This window comes from Pan paniscus, chromosome 3, assembly GCF_029289425.2.
Source record: "Pan paniscus chromosome 3, NHGRI_mPanPan1-v2.0_pri, whole genome shotgun sequence".
Classification (NCBI taxonomy): domain Eukaryota; kingdom Metazoa; phylum Chordata; class Mammalia; order Primates; family Hominidae; genus Pan; species Pan paniscus.
This window is the reverse complement of record NC_073252.2, coordinates 118,271,471-118,294,420: the sequence shown is the minus strand read 5'-3', so window position 1 is coordinate 118,294,420 and position 22,950 is coordinate 118,271,471. Positions and strand designations below refer to the sequence as shown.

Genomic DNA, 22,950 nt, shown 5'->3' with positions numbered 1-22,950 from the left:
AATACATTGATCAGCAAAATGTAATCAGCAAAAATGTAAAAATTTAAAATAATTAGTAAGCCAAATCTATGAATGTATATAAGAGATAACATTGATATTGCATTGGTGCTTATTTCAGGTAGACAAAATTGCTTAAACTAGAATAATAATACAATTCACTTCAAGAATATATTAAAGGGAACACTTACATGATCATCTCAATAGATGCACAAAATAACATTAGTTAAAATGCAACTTAAAACTCCCTGAGTTTTAGCCAGGCACATGGGCTGCCAGCTAGAGATTGTATTCTCCAGCATTCCTTGCAGCTACCAGTGGCCATGTGACTAAGTTCTTGCAGGGAACTATAAGCAGAAGTGATGTGAATATTCTCTAGGTAATGGACTGGGCTTTGATTTCTTCTCTTCTCTCTTTTTTTCCCTCTTAGCTTCTGTTTTAGCCAGACCAACCATATGCTTAGACTCATTCTCAGCTCATCCCCAAATCAGAGCCACAAGTTAAAGCCACTCATGGTATACCGCTTAATTTTCTGTCTTACAATGCTATTAGAGGTGTTCTTTATCCATGCTAATATATTCTAGGCTTCCCGAAACAGAGTTTTACTCATTCATCTTTATATTCATTTAGAACCTCACAAAAAAATTGAAGGCACAGAAAGTATTTTAAAATATACATTTAATTGCCATCAATTTTGTTTGCTTGTTCCTGCTGCTAGCTAAATGTGATGCTATTTAATTGAAGCAAATTCTTATCAAGCTACGAAATTAAGGTATAATTTTGAAAATTTGAGTCCATTTAAACCCTCATGTTACACTTAATTGAAGATATTTAATAACCATTTGTCTTCCCAGTAGAAGAAAAATAGCCTGAAGCTCTTGGAAGCAGAAGCTACAATGTCAGGAGCATAGAGGGATTTTTTGCTTAATTTTCCTGAACTCAATTCTTACATTCTTATAACACACACCAGGCATATAAGTCCTTTATTTCTTGGCCTTCCTAGACTAAATTATAAAGAAGTCTGGTTTCAGTTTAGGATATGTTTTTATAAATGTTCTGGAATTTGTATGTAAAAAAAGATGAGGTACTTCTCTATTTCTAGAATCAATTAAGCAACAATTATTTATGGAAAATTACTAATAACAATGGGACAGTCAATAAATTTTTTTGAAGCTGTCTATGACTGATTACTCATCTGAAAAAAGATTTTGAATTAGATGATTGCTAAGGTTCTCCCAGCAATTAAAGTCCATATAATCTGTTTCAAACACTTCTTCGTCATTGAAAAGTATTTATTTAAAAAGTGTAAGAGTTGGTATTTTAAAACATATTTACCACTAGAAACCATTTAGACTAGAGGTCCTTAACAAAGCAAAGGGGTGTGAATGAGCAGGAACTTTGAGGGGACTTCACTGTTTGGTAATGTTTATGTCCTGCCAGAGTTGGGGGGGCAGGAATGAGCTTGGTGGAGAAGAATAGATCAAAATCTGGCTGTGCAGCGCCTCGCAGTACTGAACAAAAAATAGTCATAGAATAAAAATGCACTTAAAAATAAACAATAGAATATACAGCAACAAATATTTACTGAACACCTACAATATATCATGCTCTTGAGCTACATCAGTCAACAAAACAAAGATCCCAGCTCTGGTGGAGCTCCATTCTGGTTGGATGGTACTTTTACCTTTTGTGGGGGCCTCAATCACATGAGCCCCATGAGAAAGGTGAAGAAGTAACAGGTATATGCAGTGAAGAAATTGACCCTATAATTCATGATAGCAGTTAGTGACAGGAGCGGCCCATGTAATAAAAATGACAACTGTTTTTGTTGAAGGACAAGAATTTAGATAAAAGGTCATTTGAAATAGCATGTAACAGTGTTGTGTGAGTGTGTAGAAACTTGCCAAGTATGAAAGCATTCATAACAGGAAAGCTCATCATCAACGCTGAGGTGTGATTTCAGGAAAATAGCAAGTTGGCAGCAGAGTTTGATGACTAGCATTTCAGGTAATGATATCATTTTCTCCTTCATCCTACTAATTAGTAGCCCCCTTAAGGCACTGCTTAAGCTTCAGAAGCAGATGGGCCAACTACAGTTTGGGTCCAGGCCTCATCTATCTCATTTGCTATATACCAGAGGCAGCATGGAATAGTCTGACATGGTATATTTACTTTGCAGTAAAGCAATTTTTTAAAACACGAAAATCTATGAAAACCTAATGAGTTCCTCAGCCCATGATGAACCTCACCCACCCATACTTTATTTCAATTTGCTTCCTACACAGAACGTGGATACTGGCTTCACATCCATGAAACCAAATAATAATAATAAAGTTATAAGTGAAGAAAGGGGGAGAGGTAGAGCTCGCTCCCCTGCATGTTCCTCAATATTTGTCAGTGCCACCACTAACTGATTCAGAATCATCCTCTACATTGCCCTCTCTCTGTCTTCTTTGTTGGAGGAGGGTCCTTCCACATGGATTAAGAGAGTATCATGTAGCCAAAATTGTTTCATTCCAAAGGCACAAAGGATGTATATAAGATAAATATAGTTTATTTTTCTGTAAACCAGACTTCAAAGATTTTAGCCTTTAAGTATATTGGTATATTTAGTTTGTACTAAAGTAATTTTTTTAAAACAGGAAATTCTCTAAATACATTGAATACATTGAGAATTTCAATACCTCTTAGCTCAAACATTCTTAATGGTTTCACAAAACCCATTTACAAAAAAAAACCCACACAATTTTTCTTAATATGTTGCTGGAATCATCTTACAAGCATCAGTGTTCAGTTTTTCTTTCTTGAAGTATTCCCCTTAGGTTGCTTGTGATCCAGAGGAGAATTAATTATTAAGCAATGTGTTAATGTTAAAAGTGCATGCGTGTGTGTGTGTGTGTGTGTGTGTATTTGTTATGGTGCATGGCAGAAAGAGGTATGAAGCAAGGAGGTCCTAATCTGTCTCCAGGAGAGAAGAATGCATTACTCCTTCTTCTTTTTTGAAAAACTCTTCCCCTTCCAGAAAGCCCTGGCATGGAAATCCTATGAGATTTCTCAGTTCTATTTAGCTTTGGGCCTTTTCTGCTCTAGAATTGCCAGATATTGTTGTCTGACAAATCTTTGAACCTGAACTGAGCCAGAAAATTAGGGCCTTGGAAACAAGGTCCAAATGAAGGAACCGATTCAATAAAGTCTGGCTGTGAGTCGAAGTGGCACAATCACAGCAACCTTGTAAGGGCCAGGTAGGTGATTTTTGCCAATGTATAAAATCCTCTTGAACTGAAAGCTCAAAATAGCAAAATTTAAACCCATATTTTAATTTAAAATAACCCAAATAATTTTATAAATAAAGTATGAATAACAACAACAATAATGTCTTATGTTTATATAGCACCTGGCATCTTTCAAATGTATTTATATATGCATTTTTATGTGCTATTCGACAGGCTGTACATCATGGCTTTATGCCATGTGGTATTTTCCCTGATTTGGGCTAATATAATCTATGTTCATAGCACACCAAGGACATGCCTGATTCCTCTTGTTTTTATGCAAGAAGGATCAGAAATTAGATGGAATTTTCATATATTCAGGACAAAAGATTGTATAGTGAAGTGGAAATCAGTGCAACCAGAAGAGTAAGGAGTTGTGCCTCCCTAGGTCAATGATGCACCTATGAGGTCAGGCCAAGATCAACCTTGATGGGGCCACACAGCTGTTGCTTAGGAAGCCTAGATGCTGCCCACAAAAACTACAGATACTGTTGACAAGTTGTGCATTTATGCAGTTTGTGTAACCAACAACCCTAAACGTACTCACATCTGCAAGTGGCCAGATCTGGGATACATGGGAGATGACTGTGGATTGAGATTATCTGAGCATGCTCAGCTCTTTCTCCCAAACTTATCAAATGAAAAAATCATTCTTCCTCTCTCAGGGAGAAATGAACTAGCAGGCAGGGAGAAATTGAATGGATCCATTTTATACATTTTCTTCCTGGAACGATATTGGAAATTTTCTCCCCTTTATGGAAATAGAAGAATTGGGAATACATAAGCTACATTGCTTTAGCAACTATATTTATTTGATAACTGCACATATGTGTTTAATTTAGTTGAGCTGTTTTTTCTATATGATTGTTAATTCCTACTAATCAATTTCAATAATTATGTTTGAATTTATGTTCTGCAAAGCATAGCAAGGACCCATATTCAGTTACTAATATTATAAAATGTTATTTGCAATCAAGCCATAGATTAGCTAGGTGATACAGTAGAGTAGATAGACATTCAATATAATCTGACCCACCATTTTATTCTGTCCAGAAATTTCACCAAGAAAATCTATTCTTTTTTTTTTCCTTTTAACACTGGCATTTTGCCTAGGAAATTTACTTTAATATGCTAATACTCTTTGTAAACCTTTGAAGAGCACTTCAGTGTACAGTGTTTCCCAATTTATCTCATCAATAGCTCATCTTACAAAATTGGGATTAAATTTCAGATAACAAATTATTTTTCTTCAAAATAGAACTAGGAGCCAAACTCCATTTTATAAATTTGCAAACTATTCTTTAATCCTATGGATGTTATGTAATATTTAATTTTTTCAAAACAAACTACAGAGAGAGTAGGTTAAAACCCATTTATAACATTGTTGTTGGGAATACAGTTAACATTTTTCAGTTTTTCAAAGTTGTAGCAAGTGCTATATTCCTGTATGGTTTACAAAATAACATGATATGTTATAATTAGAAAGTACATAGAAAAATGGAAAACAAACTGAGCCAAATTTTTGGAACAGCCTTTGATACGGTTTGGATTTGTGTCCTCACCCAAATCTCATGTCAAATTATAATCCCCAATGTTGGGGGAGGTGCATGGTGGAAGGTGATTGGATCATGGAGGCAGATTTCCACTTGCTATTTCTGTGATAGTGTAAGTTTTCATGAGATCTAGTTGTTTAAAACTGTGTGGCACTCCCTGCTTCACTCTCTTCCTCCTTCTCTGGCCATGTAAGATGTGCCTGCTTCCCCTTCACCTTCTGCCATGACAGTAAGTTTCCTGAGGCATCTCCAGCCATGCTTCCCTGCACTGCCCTAGTAGAATTTCTTTTCCTCTTTCTCTGGCCTTGTAAGATGTGCCAGCTTCCCCTTCCACCTTTTGCCATGATTGTAAGTTTCCTGAAGCATTCCCCAGCCACGCTTCCTGTACAGCCTGTGGAACCATGAGTAAATTAAATCTCTTTTCTTTATAAATTATCCAGTCTCATGTAGTTCTTTATAGCAATGTGGAAATGGAATAATACAAAAAATTGGTTCCTGGAAGAGGGGCATTGCTATAAAGATACCTGAAAATGTGGAAGCAGCTTCAGAACTGGGTAATGGGCAGAGGTTGAAACAGTGTGGAGAGCTCAGAAGAAGACAGGAAGATGAGGGAAAGTTTGGAACTTCCTAGAGACTTGTTAAATTGCTATGACCAAAATGCTGATAGTGACATGAACAATGAAGTCCAGGCTGAGGTGGTCTCAGATGGAGATGAGGAATTTCCTGGGAACTGAGGTAAATGTCACTCTTGCTGTGCTTTAGCAAAGATACTGGCAACATTGTGCTCCTGCCCTATGGATCTGTGGAGTGTTGAATGTGAGAATGATGATTTAGGGTATCTGGTGGAAGAAATTTCTAAGCAGCAAAGTATTCAAGACCTGGCCTGGCTGCTTCTAGCAATATATTGTCATTTGTGTGAGCAAAGAGATGATTTGAAACTGGACCTTAAATGGGAAGCAGAGCATAAAACTTCGAAAATTTTCAGCATGACCATGTAGAAAAAAAAAGAAAAAACATTTTCTGGGGAGGAATTCAAGCCCACTGCAGAAATTTGCATAGGTAAAGAGGAGTCAAATTTTAATAACTAAGACAATGGGGAAAATGCCTCAAAAGGCATTTCAGAGACCTTTGTGGCAGCCCCTCCCATTACAGGCCCAGAGGCATAGGAGGGAAGAATGCTTTTGTGGGCAGGGCCCAGGGTCTTGCTGCTCTGTGCAACCTAGGGTCACCATTCCCTGTTCCTCAGCTGCTCAAACTCTACCTGTGACTAAAAGGGACCCAGATATGCCTCAGGCCACTGCTCCAGAGGGTGCAAGCTGGAATCTGCCAAGGCTTCCATGTGGTGTTAAACCTGCAGGTGTGCACAGGGCAAGAGTTGAAGCTTGGGAGCATCTGCTTAGATTTCAGAGTATGTATGGAAAAGCAGAAGTCTGCTACAGCGGTGGAGCCCTCATGGAGAACCTCTTCTAGGGCAGTGCAGAGGGGAAGCATGCGGTTGGAGCCTGACACAGAATCCCCATTGGGGTACTGCCTAGTAGGGCTGTGAGAAGAGTGCCACAATCCTCCAGACCACAGAATGGTAGATACACTGACAGCTTGCAACCATGCTCCTGAAAAAGCCACAGATACTGAATACTAGACAATGAAGACAGTCATAGGAGCTGTGCCCCACATGGCCTTGGGGGCAGAGCTGCCCAAGGAGTTGGGAGCCTGCTCCTTTCATCAGTGTTGCCTGAATGTGAGACGTGGAGTCAAAGGGGATTATTTTGAAGCTTTGAGATTTAATGACTGCCCTGCTAGGTTTTGGATTTGCATAGGGCCTGTAGCTCCTTTGTTTTGGCTGCTTTCTCCCTTTTGGAAAAGGACTATTTAACCAATGCCTATATTGCAATTGCATCTTGGACATAACTAACTTTTTTATTTTTACAGGCTTATAGACATAAGGAATTTGCATTTCCTCAGATGAGACTTTGGACTGTGGACTTTTGAGTTAATGCCAGAATGAGGTAAGATTTTGGGGGACTGTTGGGAAGACATGATTATATGTTGAAATGTGAGAAAGACAGGAGATTTGGGAGGGACAAGGGGCAGAATGATATAGTTTGATTTGTGTTCCCACCCAAATCTCATGTTGAATTATAATCCCCAGTGTTGGGGGAGGGATATTGCAGGAGGTAATTTGATCATGGGGGCAGATTTCCCCTTTGCTGTTCTCATGATAGTGAGTTAGTTCTCATGAGATCTGGTTGTTTAATAGTGTGTAGCATCTCCCCCTTCATCTCTCTCTCCTTCCTACTATAGCCACGTAATAGCGTGTAGCACCTTCCTACTATAGCCATGTTTAATAGTGTGTAGCACCTCCCCCTTCATCTCTCTCTTCTTCCTACTATAACCATGTAAGATGTGCCTGCTTCCCTTTGCCTTCCGCCACGATTATAAATTTTCCAAGGCATCCCCAGCCATGCTTCCTGTACAGCCTACAGAGCTACAGGTCAATTAAACCTCTTTTCTTTATAAATTACCCAGTCTCAGGTAGTTCTTTATAGCAATGCAAAAATGGACTAATACAACTTCAGACATTTTTTCTAATTAAAATTATGTTTCCCCAAATAAGTAAATGCAACCATTTATTAAAATAATACCATGATGTGATGTCTATTTTCTATATTCTATTCAACCACTTGTATTTTAGATGTATTACTTTCATTGCTCTAAGAAGCAAAATTTATTGAATGTTCTTAGGTTAACTTCACTTTCTTTCTCTGTTTATTCACAGATGTTCATTTTATTCACAGATGATAATAATAAAAAAGGGAATTTTTGAATTATTATACACTATAAATATTCTTGAGAAATTACATTTCACTGTCAATTTTTTTTTGCCTTTCTGTGATAGTGGATTTTAGATATGAGAGGTATAGCTGAAAAAGACTGGTTTCAAATATACTCACTTTGACACTGGATGAAGCCTGAAGCCTAATCTCAAAGAAGCTATAAACCTGACTATTGTGAAGTTTTGGGATTTGAGGCCAAGGACATTTAAAAGAAGTCAGCCAGGTGATATTGCTTATAGACACAATTAACAACATGCTTGCAGTTAAATAACAACTATTATTTATTGAGAAGGTACAGAATAACACATATTATTCTATCATTTTATATATGTTTAACCATTTGATCTGCATAGTAACACTTTGAGGTATTTTCTAATATTAATTAAACTAATTTTATAGAGAGGGAAATGGCAATTCCAAGAGGTAAAGTAACTTGCCCTAGGCTAACTTAGTATGTGGTGAAGCCAGTATTCAAACACAAGCAGTGCACAAAATTATTTTAAGAAATGAAAGAAAGAAAGAAAGGAAATAAGGAAAGAAAGAAGGAAAAGAAAGAAAGAGAAAGAAAAGAAAGAAAGAAGAAAGAAAGAAAGAAAGAAAAGAAAAGAAAGAGAAAGAAAAGAAAAGTATAAAGAAAGAGAAAACTATAGACAAATAGTTTGGAAAGAAAAAAAACTCTATTTATAGACAGCATGATCCTATATGTGAAACTCCCAAGGAATTCACAAAAATACTACTAGAACAAGTAAGTGGACTCAGCAAGGTTGCAGGATACAAGATCAATATACAAAAAACTACTTTTTATCATATTCTAATAGCAAAAAATCTAAATACAAAATTGAGAAAAATTTTATTCATAATAGCATCACAAAGAATTTAGAAATAAATTTAATAAAACAATTGCAACACTTATACACTGAAAACTATAATACATTGCTGAGGGAAATTTTTAAAAAATCTGAAGTGATTGAGAAACAAAAAATATTCAAGGATTGGAGTATTCAATACTGCTAAGATGTTAATTCCACTAAAATTAATTTATAAATTCAAATAAATCTCTATTGAAAAGCTACATTGTGTGTGTGTGTGTGTGTGTGTGTGTGTGTGTGTGTTTCAAAACAAGCAAGCTGCCCTAATATATCTGAAAATATAAACAATAGCCAAAATAATTTTGAAAAAGGAGATCAAATTTAGAGGACTTACAATATTCAATTCCAAATTTATCATATAGACACAGCAATTAATCCAATGTAGCCTTGGCACAAAGATAGGCACATAGATCAATGGAACATAGCGGAAAGTCCAAAATAATCGTGTGTATTTACTATCAACTGGTTTTCAACAAATGTACCAAGATAATTCAATGGGTAAAAGACTAAGTTTCTTGTAAAGAAATTATTTTGTTTTGTAGATATTCAATAGGTTCAGCTGCATCTGTAGAAAAAGATTATTATTTTCTCTAGGCCTAAACTTATTTCAAATTTTTAAAGAAAGAAAGCACAAACATTACTTAAGATTTTGCAGACATTGTCTCTCCTGCACTATAAATATTTGAGGCTAGGCAGTGTGGAGCATGTTCATATCTCAATATACTCTCTGGCCATATGCCTTCATTTCTTAATGCTATGCTAGAGAGTTGTCATAGTGACATTAAGCAGAGAGCTATGGGATCTTGTTTATCACAGCTATTATAGTAAAGATAAAGGGATATTAATGTTGAAGGGAGAGGGGACACACAAATGAGAGAAATGTCACTAGGCAGGAACAAGTGAAGTTCACCTGCTGTAATGGGAGGAAAGGTGGTGTGAATTGCGAAAGGTGCAGGAACATCAGGAGATATGATGCTGGGAAGGATTAGGTTATTTTTTTGATCTTTTTATTCAGTGAAAGAAGATGCCAAGTCATCAGCTATAAGTGTGTTAATGACTTGGGAAAAAAATGAAGAAGAACATGCAAATGTGTCTTTCTAGAGAATGGAACAGGCAGTTGACTATGGAAATGTAGAAAGATTGCTGGGCCTTGATGTATTACTTAAGGCTTGCTGTCATAAATTTAAAGCATGCCCAATCAGCACAGTTGTATAGAAATATAATGCTCCTGAAGCAGATGGGATTTGTGTAATCAGGCCTGCGATTTTGCCACTCCTCTGTGACAGAGAGAAAAGGGATCAAGGGAATAGATGGTGTGTACAAGAAGGTCATTAATAATAATGGGTTGTGGAACTTAAGCTCAATAACAGAGGAAATGAGAAGGAAGTGGACATTAAAAAATTGTTAAATTAGGCAATATAACATTCATAGCTTGAAAAATACTCTCAGTATAATCATTCATAAGTTCTGGAAAAAATAAAAGAAACATTTAAAAAATATAAAACTATGATCACAGGGAGTATAGACAATCAGTAGAAGCCAAAACCAAAAAGTGAGCACAGACTAGAACAGTAAGAAAGCATGTATTCATCTGTTCTCACACTGCTAATAAAGACACACCCGATACTGGGTAATTTATAAAGGAAGGGGGTTTAATTGACTCACAGTTCAGCATGGCTGGGGAAGCCTCAGGAAACTTACAGTCATGGCAGATGGGGAAGCAAACATGTCTTTCTTCATCTGGCAGCAAGAAGGAGAAGAATGAGTGCCCAGGGCAAGGAGAAAGCCCTTATAAAACCATCAGCTCTCATGAGAACTAACCCATTATCACAAGAAGGGAAGGGGGAAACCGCCCCCATGTTTCAATTATCTCCACCAGGTCCTTCCCACAACAAGTGGGGATTATGGGAACTACAATTCAAGACGCGATTTGGGTGGGGACATAGCAAACCGTATCAGGCATGAAGCCAGAATATACTACTGGGACATCTGTGGGTATGTATCCACATCTGCAGATCTGTGGATAACCCAGGGCCTCATGTTTCTGCAGTCATATCTGGGAAAGAAAGACAAGGCATGGTGAGGAGCTGAAACCAAGACTACCACATGAAATTGAATCCTTCAAGTGATTTTTATTCCCAGTGAAAAGGTCAAGTGGAAAAATCAAAAACAAAAAAATCTGATCTCTGCGTGAATTGAAAAAAAAAGGAATTCATTACTTAAGGTCAGTTAAATGATCATTCAAGATCAAAAGCAACATGGAGACATTTTCTGATTAGCAAAATATAGATGTTTTCTATTTACTTCAAAAATAAACCCAGAGAAAAATATAAAATGTTAAAAGGAATAGTGATAAATTCAATGGAATATAAATAAACAAAGATTGCTGTGAAATAATATCCAGTGAGAGAGGGGCATTAAAACACGACAAAATTAAATGTTAAAACAATAGGTACAACTGAAGGAAGGAATTTAGAATTAAAGTGTTTTTAATTTTTTAGAAAAGGTTAAAGACATTGATTATATTTTAACTTTAGTAAATTAAACATGCATGGAAGAAAAAGGGCAAAGAGAAAGTGCAAAAAGAGGCTAGAAGTAATTCCAAATATGTCACTAATAACATTATGTATATGGACCAAATTTGGTAAAATTCAGATACATAGAAAAAAACAAATACAGCTATATATTATTTCTAAAACATGAACCTAGGATAAAGATACAGATAATTTAAAAGTAGAAGGATTAAACAAACATACATATGCCATGTGAATATTTACTAAAAAAAGCTGTAGGGACTACATTAATGTCAGACAATGTAACCATTAAAGTGAAAAGAATTATTAGATTAAAGGAGATTACTATATAATGTTGAAAGATTCAATTCACTAAGAGAAGGTAAAATGTTTAAACTTGTATGCATCTAATTATATAGCACCAATTATATATATAAAATCAAAATTTGGAAAAAGCCTCAGAGAAATTGTAAAACCTAAACACACTTCTCTCAATAATTAATAGATAATTTAGATAAACAATTGGTAAATATGTATGTTTGAAAAATCCAACTGACAACTTCAATTTAATGTACTTGAGTAATTCATTATTCCAGTAGCTGGGAAAAACACATTTTTAAGTTTACACGGACAGTTTGCATAATTTAATGTTACACTAGGACATAAATAAATTTTATTGTCATAGAGACCACATATCTGAATACTGGGCTAGTATTACTGTAGAAACTGACCGTAAAAGATTACATTTTAAAAAGACACAATTAAATTTTAGAGCACACTAAGTCAGTCGTTGGTCAAATAAGAAATTATAATGGAAACAGGAATAAATGAGAAGTGATCAATTACAAAAATACTTTGAATCAAAACTTGTGAGGGGCAGGTAAAGAAATACTTAGTAGTAGAGTTTTTACCTCACATATCACCTTACATGTAAAGGGACTTTATATGAATGAACAAAGCAATCAACTTAAGATGTTAGCAAAGTAACAAAAGATTAAACCAAATAAAGTAGAAAAATAATATAAAGAGAAAAGAATATACAAATAAATTGTTTCTTTTACATGACTGATTACATAAATACCTTTTGTGACATTCATCAAGAAAAGTCTTAGAAGGTACAATTTTAAGAATAAAAAATAGGATGTTAGATGAAGCAACATCTTAGAAGTGTGGGACAATTATGTCTAACTTTAAATAATGATTAATTTAAGTAAATTGGTAAAATTTAGTCATTGTGGAAACTTACCTAGGGAAAAGATACAACTCATCAAAACTGACTCAAAAAAAAACTAGACAACTGTTATAGTCCTATTACCAATAAATAAATGGAATCAATAGATAGTAATCTATTCAATTACAAATGATCATCCCCAGAAAGTTTTAGAGTTCTACAAAACTTCTACTGAATGGATAATTGGAATCTTATACATCTATTGCAGATATTAGAAAAAGAGAAAGCTCCCTCAACAAATTTTATAACCTTAGTCTAGCTTACTATCAAAACCAGAAATAAATAATGAGAGAAAGAAAAATTACAACTCAATATAATTCACAAGCATAAAACAAATGTACTAAACACAATGTTAGCAAATCAAATTCAATACCATATAAACAAATATACAGTGTAGAGCACATTGTTTTATTCACAATAAATGTAAGAATGATTTAAAATAATATAACATATTAATGTAGTTCAATAACTAAACAGATGAAAGGAGAAGACTGTAAGCCTACCCCAATAGATATAGAATCAGCATTTCTTAAAAGTAAAAATTATTACTTTATTTAATTTGAAGGACTTGAGAGAAATCCTTCAAGGTACACTAGTTTTACAAATAATGCAAGGCAGATGCCACTTGAAAGTTGTGGTTGTGACAAATAGGTTAAACTTCTGAACTTTACATGTATAGAATTAAAATACAGGATGAGAAGTGCTCAAAGGATACAAAGGATAAAGGTAATTAACGATTATAAAGTTCTTACACTGTTTGTGAAATAGTACAATATTATTTGAAGAAAGTCTGTGATAAGTTAAACATGTATATTGTAGTCATAGAACAACATTTACAAAGTAACATAAAGAGATATTGTTAAAAGCAATATGAGATAAAAAATTGAATACTGAAAATTATAAGTCATCTAAATGATCCCAGGAAAGAAAGAAAAAAATGAGGACCAAAAGTATTTTTAAAATAAACATAGACTGAAACACAATGATAATAATACTACCTTAAATGTAAATGTATTAACACTTAAAAGACAAATATTTCTAGGCTTCATGAAACACAAAATATTTAAGATATAGACTGTGGCAGACAGATTTTAAAAAAGCCCTGTGATTCCTGCCCCTGGTGTTTGCATCATGTGTGGTTATTCATACTTCTAAATAACCCATGGGGTGAAGATAAATAAATGGAACATATTTTCACTAAATGATAATTAAATAATGAAAAGATTTTTAAAATGTGAGATATGGCTAAAGCAGTGTTTGTTAAAAGTTATAATTTCAAATACCAATGTTATAAAGAAAGTTTTTTCAAAGATAAGATAATGCAATTGTTTAATCTCAAGGTTGATTTTAAAAAGGAGAGACAGATTAGTGGTATCTACTTTATTTATTTTTATTATTATACTTTAAGTTTTAGGGTACATGTGCACAATGTGCAGGTTAGTTACATATGTATACATGTGACATGCTGGTGTGCTGCACCCATTAACTCATCATTTAGCATTAGGTATATCTCCTAATGCTATCCCTCCCCCCTCCCCCACCCCACAGCAGTCCCCAGAGTGTGATGTTCCCCTTCCTGTGTCCATGTGTTCTCATTGTTCAATTCCCACCTATGAGTGAGAATATGAGGTGTTTGGTTTTTTGTTCTTGCGATAGTTTACTGAGAATGATGATTTCCGATTTCATCCATGTCCCTACAAAGAACATGAACTCATCATTTTTTATGGCTGCATAGTATTCTGTGGTGTATATGTGCCACATTTTCTTAATTGGAAACCACATTGTTGGTTCCAATTTGGGTTGGTTCCAAGTCTTTGCTATTGTGAATAGTGCCGCAATAAACAAATGTGTGCATGTGTCTTTATAGCAGCATGATTTATAGTCCTTTGGGTATATACCCAGTAATGGGATGGCTGGGTCAAATGGTATTTCTAGTTCTAGATCCTGGAGGAATCACCACACTGACTTCCGCAATGGTTGAACTAGTTTACAGTCCCACCTACTTTAAAAAGGAGAGATAAATTAAGAAATTATATATATATGTACACATATATGAATGGTAAGGAAATATTTAAAAATTTATACTAATGAATTTTGCAACATATTTGAAATGGAAAAATCATATTGTGTCCAGAATTGGTTCCTTCCAGTGGGTTTTTGGTCTTACTGACTTCAAGAATGAAGCCGCGGACCTTCGCGGTGAGTGTTACAGCTCTTAAAGATGGTGTGTCCGGAGTTTGTTCCTTCAGATGTGTGTGGAGTTTCTTCCTTCCAGTGGGTTTGTGGTCTCACTGACTTCAAGAATGAAGCTGCGGGCCTTCACAGCCAGTGTTACAGATCTTAGGGGTGATGTGGACCCGAAGAGTGAGCAGCAACAAGATTTATTGTGAAAAATGAAAGAACAAAGCTTCCACACAGTGGAAGGGGACCTCTGTGGGTTGCTGCTGCTGGCTGGGGTGCCCAGCATTTATTCCCTTATTTGTCCCTGCCCACATCCTGCTGATTGGCCCATTTTACAGAGTGCTGATTGGTCCATTTTACAGAGTGCTGATTGGTGTGTTTACAACCCTTTAGCTAGACACAAGAGCGCTGATTGGTGAATTTTTACAGAGTGCTGACTGGTGCATTTACAATCCTTTAGCTAGACCCAGAGCGCTGATTGGTGCATTGTTACAGAGTGCTGATTGGTGCATTTACAATCCTTTAGCTAGACACAGAGCACTGATTGGTGCGTTTTTACAGAGCACCGATTGGTGTGTTTACAATCCTCTAGCTAGACAGAAAATTTCTCCAAGTCCCTACTCAACCCAGGAAGTCCAGCTGGCTTAATCTCTCAATATGAAAGGCAGAAATTACTAGAACTAAAACACAAAGAATTAGAAAATGTGAATAGTCCTATACAGCCAGCCCTCTGTATCTGTGGGTTCCACATCTATGGTTTCAAGTAACTGTGCATCAAAAATATTTGGGGAAAAAATTTCACAAAGTTATAAAAAGTAACACTTGAATTTGCTGTGCATCAAGTACTATGCTGAATCCACGTGAATAAAGTGATGCTTAAGCATTGTATTAGGTATTATAAATAATCTGTAGATGATTCAAAATATATAGGAGGATGTGCATAGGTTACATGCAAATAATAGGCCATTATATGTAAGGGACTTGAGCATATGCAGATTTTGGTATCCATGAGGTTGGGAGGGTAGAGCCTGAAACCAGTCCTTCACAGATACTGAGGGACAACTGTATATTGTAAATAAATTAAATTTGTCATTAAAGATTTCTCTCACAGAAAACTCCAGGTCTAAATGATTTCACTGGTAAGTTCTATCATACTTTTGAGAAACAAACACTGTCAGTTTGAAGAAACTCTTTCAGGGAACAGAAGAAGGTATACTTTCCACTCATTTTATATTCAAGCCTTAACATACAAAAACAGACAAAGTCATTGCAAATAAAAGTTCTTACACTGTTTGTGAAAAAGTATAATATTATTTGAAGAAAGTTTGTGATAAGTTAAAGATGTATATTGTAATCATAGAACAACATTTACAAAGTAACATAAAGAGATATTGTTAAAATCAATATGAGATATAAAATCTCTCAGTGTAAGAACTTTATACCTTGTGAATGTATGTACAAAAATCCTTAATAAAATATTAGCAAATCAAATCCAGTAATACATAAAAGACAATATGAATAAGTAGAGTTTGTCCTAGAAATGTAAGGTCTGGTGTTTAAATACCGTTCATTGAAATCCACCACCTCAACAGAATAAAGAACAATCACGTCGTCATTTCAATAGAAGACCTTGGATAGGTTGTGGTTGCAAAATATGTCAAAATAAAAGCAAGTGCAGCCTCTCAGAGTTTTAGGGGAATGAGTGTGAATCAAAGCAAAAGAATGGTTTTCAGTCCCTCAGGTTCTCAAATTTAGAAACAGCTCTCAAGTTTTGGAAATAAACCCTCAGTTTTAGAACTAAAGTAGCAGAGAAAATGAGAATTTGGGCTTGAGGAACTCACGCAAGAAGTAATGAGGATGACAATGTGGCAAATCTCTGTGGACAGAAGACTGAAGATGGATGTATAATCCAAATGCCAAATGATACTTCCAATATTCTGATGTATTGTGAGGCTGAGAAACTCAGCCACAGCGCCAGCAAAAGTTGGAGTGGAACCTTGATTTTATTGAGATAAACACTCATTTTCCTTAGCAGAAAAAAAAAAGAGATTTATAGTTATGACAGATACATCCAGGGAAAAAATATAGTAACAAAAACAATTGTTTAACAGCAGGTACCTTCAAGAAATAAATTAAAGTTAGGTTCTATGGAGTCAGAGAGAAGGAAGGACAGGAGGGCATATACAAGCAGTGGGATTCATAGAGCCAGAAGACAACAATCTTCCTGATAAATTTGTTACATCCTTCAAACCAACAAAGCACTCAAACTCTCTGTTACTCTTAAGTAAGATTTTAAGCAATGGAAACTAGAAACAGACTTCTTTTCATTTACTTCCTCTGAAGATGTGATTCTGAAGGAAGAGCAAGAAGTTGGTTTTTGTCTCATTTTCATGAAACATTTTCAATTGAGTAAAATTAACTCAAAAGGATGTCAAGCAACTCTGACCTAAATGAATATGTTGTACGCTTGACATGTAACACTGAATTCCACTAGTCCTCACACCACTCTCAATTTAAAAAGACAATATCTGACTGTTTCTTGGAGTGATGGCAAATTCCACTTGGACACCTGTGGGCCAGATGTGTGTAGCTGCACACGCACCCTGCTATTCTGCCTGCAACATTTACCACAAACTCAAACTACTTTTTTTCTTTGGCTGAATTGAGAAGTAGAGCCATCAGAAAGCACCACAATTCAAACATTTTTTCTCATACTCTTTTATCTCGTCATTCATATGCTTTTAGTTTTCTTTTTAATTCTATTTTTAAATAACAGCTCTTATACCAAAATCCACCAGTCGCTTTTTTCCTTGTTTAAAAAATATTAAGAATTTGAGATTAATTGTAGCATTTAAAACTTGCTTTTATTTTTGAAATGTAGACGGTGACAAATGGAGGTATAATATGCTTTACTTTTCTTTTGGGTCAACCATAGGCAAAAGAACAAATAGAGTTTTGAAACTCTGATGAACTGACTACAAATCTATTGAAAGCATTAGACCGTGTCTAGTTTTAAACATTATTTAATAGAAATGATAGGGTTTTCATATTAAATGAAGGGTTGTTCTTTCTTACAGGTCTGTGCTCCAAGCTGGAAGGGACAGTTATTCAGCAGATGGACATTAAAAGAGGAAGGATCAAAGGGTGACATCATTGGAACTCAAGGTCTAGTAATGGAGAGCCAGGTGGACACAAGAAGGATAAAATTAATACGATATTTTACTGCTACCAACAGGCAAGAAGACCAGAGCAAACACAGCTACATATGCAGAAACCCTCTATCAGCTGGCAGTAATTTGCCTGGATTAGCCCAAATGGCTTGCTTAAATCCATCTCACATAATATTACCATGCAGATTCATGGTCATCCTTGTACCAAATCAATGTGCTAAGCTTTAAAATGAGCTGTGAATCACATGTCTAAGGTATTTAGGCAGTACTGCTCAGTACATTCTTTATAGGTAATGAAGAACTAATTTTAGCTTTATATAATTTCTTGGGCTTCATTTTAAATATAAAATATTAAATTTGGCCAGGCGTGGTGGCTCACGCCTGTAATCCCAGCACTTTGGGAGGTTGAGGTGGGCGGATTACCTGAGATCAGAAGTTCAAGACCAGCATGTCCAACATGGTGAAACCTCGTCTCTACTAAAATACAAAAATTAGTCAGACATGGTGGTCTGTAATGTAATTAGTCAGACATGGTGTAATGTAATTAGTCAGACATGGTGGGACGCCTGTAATCCCAGCTTACTTGGGAGGCTGAGGCAGGAGAATTGCTTGAACCCGGGAGGCAGAAGTTGCAGTGAGCTGAGTTCGTGCCATTGTATTCCAGTCTGGGTGACAAGAGTGAAACTCTGTCACACACACACACACACACACACACACAAATTAAATTTATTAAAAGCACACACTATAGAACAATTAAAGGCACTAGCCTAAGTGCTTTGAATGTATGATGTCACTTAACATTCACAATAGTCTTACATGGTGGGTACTAATGTTATGTCCATTTTGAAGATAACGGATAAAAATTACTGAGACGTTACATAAGTTTTTAAGGTGGTCCAGCTAAAAAACTGTAACATTGAAACTGGGTTGTTTTACTCTGGAATATCTGAAACCATGCTTGGAGGATTTGGATTGGTATTGTAGTTCAAATAACTTTGCATAAAATTTGTCTTATTTGCAGGTAGTAAGTTTTGCTTCTTATTGATCATTATTTACAAATCTCATCAAAGTTATATTTGGCCCAAGTAAAGTAGACTGTTTTCTTGCTCTTTAGATGATTTTTCCCCGTTTACTCTAGAATAAGATCAATATTATCCTGTTGGATTTAAGTTCATACTATTGTGATTCTAAGGATATACTAAACTACTCAGCAAAGTTCACCAAATCACTTCATTTTTGAAGAATAAGAGTTAAAGAAATCTGTACATGTGTGCTATAGTTTGCCTGTGTCCCCACCCAAATCTCATCTTGAATTGTAGCTCCCATTAATTCCCATGTATTGTGGGAGGGACCTGGTGGGATATAATTGAATCATGGGGGCAGTTTCCCCTATACTGTTCTTGTGGTAGTGAATAAATCTCATGAGATCTGATGGTTTTATAAGGGGTTTCCTCTTATGTGTGGCTCTCATTCTCTCTTGCCTGCCACCATGTAAGACGTCCCTTGCTCTTCTGCCATGATTGTGAGGTCTCCCTAGCCACGTGGAACTGTGAGTCCATTAAACCTCTTTTTCTTTATAAATTACCCAGTCTTGGGTATGTCTTTATGAGCAGCATGAAAACAGACTAATACAATATGTGTTCATGATTCATTCCTTGTCAGAACAATATAGGCGGATGGACTTAATGGAAGTACATTCTGAAATATTAGTAAGAATAACAAATTAGAATTTCCCAATAATTTTATCCAATTCCTGAACTATATGACTATCTCATTGTTTTATAAGTTTAAGTAGAGTCTTTTCTGCAACAAATGAAAGTATTAAATAAAAATATTTTCAGATGAGCAGTCATTCCCTAATTGTATTATTTTGTAATACTTGTAAATCTAACATAAAATATGTGATAAATAAAGCAGATATATCTTGAATGTCAGAACTAAAAATGGAAAAAAGGTATAATACATAACCTGATATTTTTCCTTTTAGGATTGTGTTATTCTTCCCCACATAGAATCCACAGCTGATAGTAATCTGCTACAACTTTAATCTATTATTGGTCCTCAAGGGTAATTAGACTTCTAGAACAGGGCTCCTCAAGCTTTAGCAGGCATCAGATGCTGGGCACAACCCCCAGGGTTTCTGATTTAGTAGTACTGGGGTGAGGCCTGATCATTTATATTTCTAACAAGTTCACAGGTGATGCAGATACTGCTGGTTTGGGGACTAATATGGTTTGAATCTATGTCCCCACCCAAGTTACATGTTCATTTGTAATCCCCAATGTTGGAGGAGGGAGATGACTGGATCCTGGGGGCGGATTTCTCATGACTAGTTTAGCACCATCATCCTGGGTATTGTCCTCCTGATAAATTGTGAGTCCTCATGAGATCTGGTCATTTAAAATTGTGTAACAACAAAAGCCACTGGATTCGAGTCTTTCTTGCTTGCTTGCTTGCTTTCTTCCTTTCCTTTCCTTTCTTTCTTTCTCCCGTCTATGATCTATGGGAAACTTCCCTGACTTGGGTCTTCTCTTTCCTCTGATGCTTCCCATTGTTTTTGTTAGATCCCTTTCAGTATTTTTTTAAATTCCTTTCACCCCTTCCCCAAATCTCCTTGACTAGTCTCTTTTTGTGCTTGGTTTAGGAGACAGGTTGTCATTAATTTAGCCCAGTCTTTTCTCCTGCTGGCAGAATATTCAGTAGGGGATGGGGAAAACCTTCACAGCAACCAAATCTCAGAATAAAATAGTCACAATCAGACCTTGCCAAATACAAATTTATTTTATCATAGTTACTCCAAATTATCGTGCAAGAAGAGTTTAAGGGCTTCTTCTATTATTTTAGTCTGTTTGTGCCAGGGGATTCTCCTTGGAATAAAACTAGAATAGGCTTTGAACATGGACAGCTTCTATGAGTGACAGTTCTAAAGTGGTACTGTCTGCTAAATAGGTATGCCTCTGAGTTTAAAAAAAAAGAGGAAAGTTTTTGTCTTCCAGTTTTACTCTTATAGGAATACCCAATGAGAGGCTGGTCATATAAAAGCATTGGTTTTCTTTTGCTAGGAGATCTTTATCTTCAATCCTGCCATTACCTTCACCACACTTTATTTGCCTCCTTGCTGACAAAAGGGCACCGGAGCTTTTCCAACCTTGCTCTTTTAAGTTCCCTGAGTAAAGGCATGCTGGTCGTCTTTCAGATTCTCAAAAGAATCTGCTCTATCAAAGGCCTTTGGACATGCCTTAGTGACAGGGCCTTTGGACATGCTGACACCTCTGCCTTGGAAAATTCTCTGTTGTACACTTTCATATAGTTAAGTTATGTTCATTTTATTTTCATCTCAATTTGCACACTCTCAGGGAAGCAATCCTCAATTGCCAAAACTTAGTCAAGTGTGCTCCTTTACTTTTTTATTTTTTGTTTTTTTTTTTTTTTTTTATGAAACAGGGTCTCACTCTGTCACCCCCAGGCTGGAGTGCAGTGGCACGATCTCAGCTCACTGCAACCTAGACCTCCTGAGCTCAAGTGATTCTCCCACCTCAGTCCCCTAAGTAGCTGGGACTACAGATGCGCGCCACCACACTCAGCTAATTTTTGTATATTTTGTAGAGATGTGTAGAGATGGGGTTTCAGCCTGTTGCCCAGGCTGGTCTTGAACTCCTGGACTCAAGTGATCAGCCTGCCTCAGCCTCCCACCATGCCCAGACAGCTCTTTTACTCTTTCTTTGTTCCTTGTACTCTTCTTTTATTGCACATACCACAATTTAAAATTGTATGTTCAATGATAACTTATTTTTTGGTTCCTCCCACTAACCTGTAAAGTCCAGAAAAGCAGGACTCCTGTCTGTTTTTTTCTCATTATTGAAGCCTTAGAGCCTAATAAAGTGCCTAACAAATAATTAACACTCAGCAAATACTGCTTTGACTGAGGGCATTATGGTGTTATCCAAGTACCTCTTAGGATAGGTAGCATGGAAATAGCGATGCATTATAACATTGCATATTCTCCTAAGTTTATGCAATCTCTTAAACCATGCCAATACACATATTGGAAATCTGGGGCAAGTATAAACGTTTAGGACTCTATTTTCACTAACAAATACACCACATATCACAAAGGATAGTCAAGAAAACTCCTCTGAGGAGGAGAACAATTATGCTTTTGTACTTGCTTTCTCTAGAGCATCTCTCTTAGGCATATATTATCCTTTTAAGATTTGTGTGAATTATATTTTTCCTATTACTCTTTTCCCTCCTGTCTGAGTTGCTGGATTTGAGCTGTAGATGTAAGTTCTTTCTTTGTTTCCATTCCTATATTGGTATATTTATCACCACCAAGAGTTTCTAGTTGATTTTTCCAAGTTTCTCTGTTATAAGTTTTATCCTGTTGTTTGTCTTTCACTGGCATTTCCATTGATAATTTACTTTTCTTCTTTGATATTTAACAAGCATTTATCCTTCAACTTTTAAGGTTCTCAAGAATTTACTTCCTTGAGGAGCACAAAGCAATGTGTAACATTTCAGGAGCTTGAGAAATTTATTTTAAATTTGGTTAAAAACCCAACAGTAAGGTTAGGTCACCCTGGGGAGCAAGACTTTTTAGATCAAACAAATATACCAATGTTTCCCATCTGCAAGGAATAATTGCTCAACCTTATAAAATATTCTCTCTGGCCTTCAATGGCCTACATTTATTATATTTATATTGGTCAGAATTTAAGGCAAGTAATGTCTTAATTTTACTCTTCTTCATCTTATGCCCTAGAAGGTTCCCAATTAATGGCTTCACTTTTTAAAGTATTTAGAAAGAAAGCGTCAAAGGATGAAATTGTCCTGGAAAACATCATAGTTACAGAAATGTCTTCATAATCACTGAAAATATAGAATGGCTGGAAAATCTAACCTGCAATTATTTTATGGTATTAAAAAACTTTATCTTTTTTTATAAAATGAATAATCATTATGGAGGAAAAAATGTCTCCTTGGCTTCATCGGGTTACCCAACTTCCAACTGGGCATCTAATGCTGCTGGTGATAAAACCTCCTGCTTTAAGTGAATACCGGAATGCCTGAGGTTTGATAGTGGGTATGCTTTCTAAAATAACATTTATGAATACTTAATTTCATTAAATATAGTCCTTTATCTCTTCTTCTGTATTTTGTTAAACTTAACCAATGTAAAGAAAAAATTAAAAATTCTATTATTATCATTACATTGATACCAAAATAACTGGATGTCTGAAACATTTGATGAGTGTCTATTAAAACATCCCAAAGTCACTGGTCCGATTAAAAATTAATCTAAATGTATCAAATTTCAATCTTTGACATGA

General features: G+C 35.7%; 1 protein-coding gene across 1 annotated transcript in view; it reads right to left on the bottom strand.

Moving 5' to 3' along the window:
• LOC129397626 (uncharacterized) overlaps nt 1-22,950 on the bottom strand; it is a 591,351-nt gene that overhangs the window by 141,452 nt on the left and 426,949 nt on the right. The window lies entirely within an intron of this gene.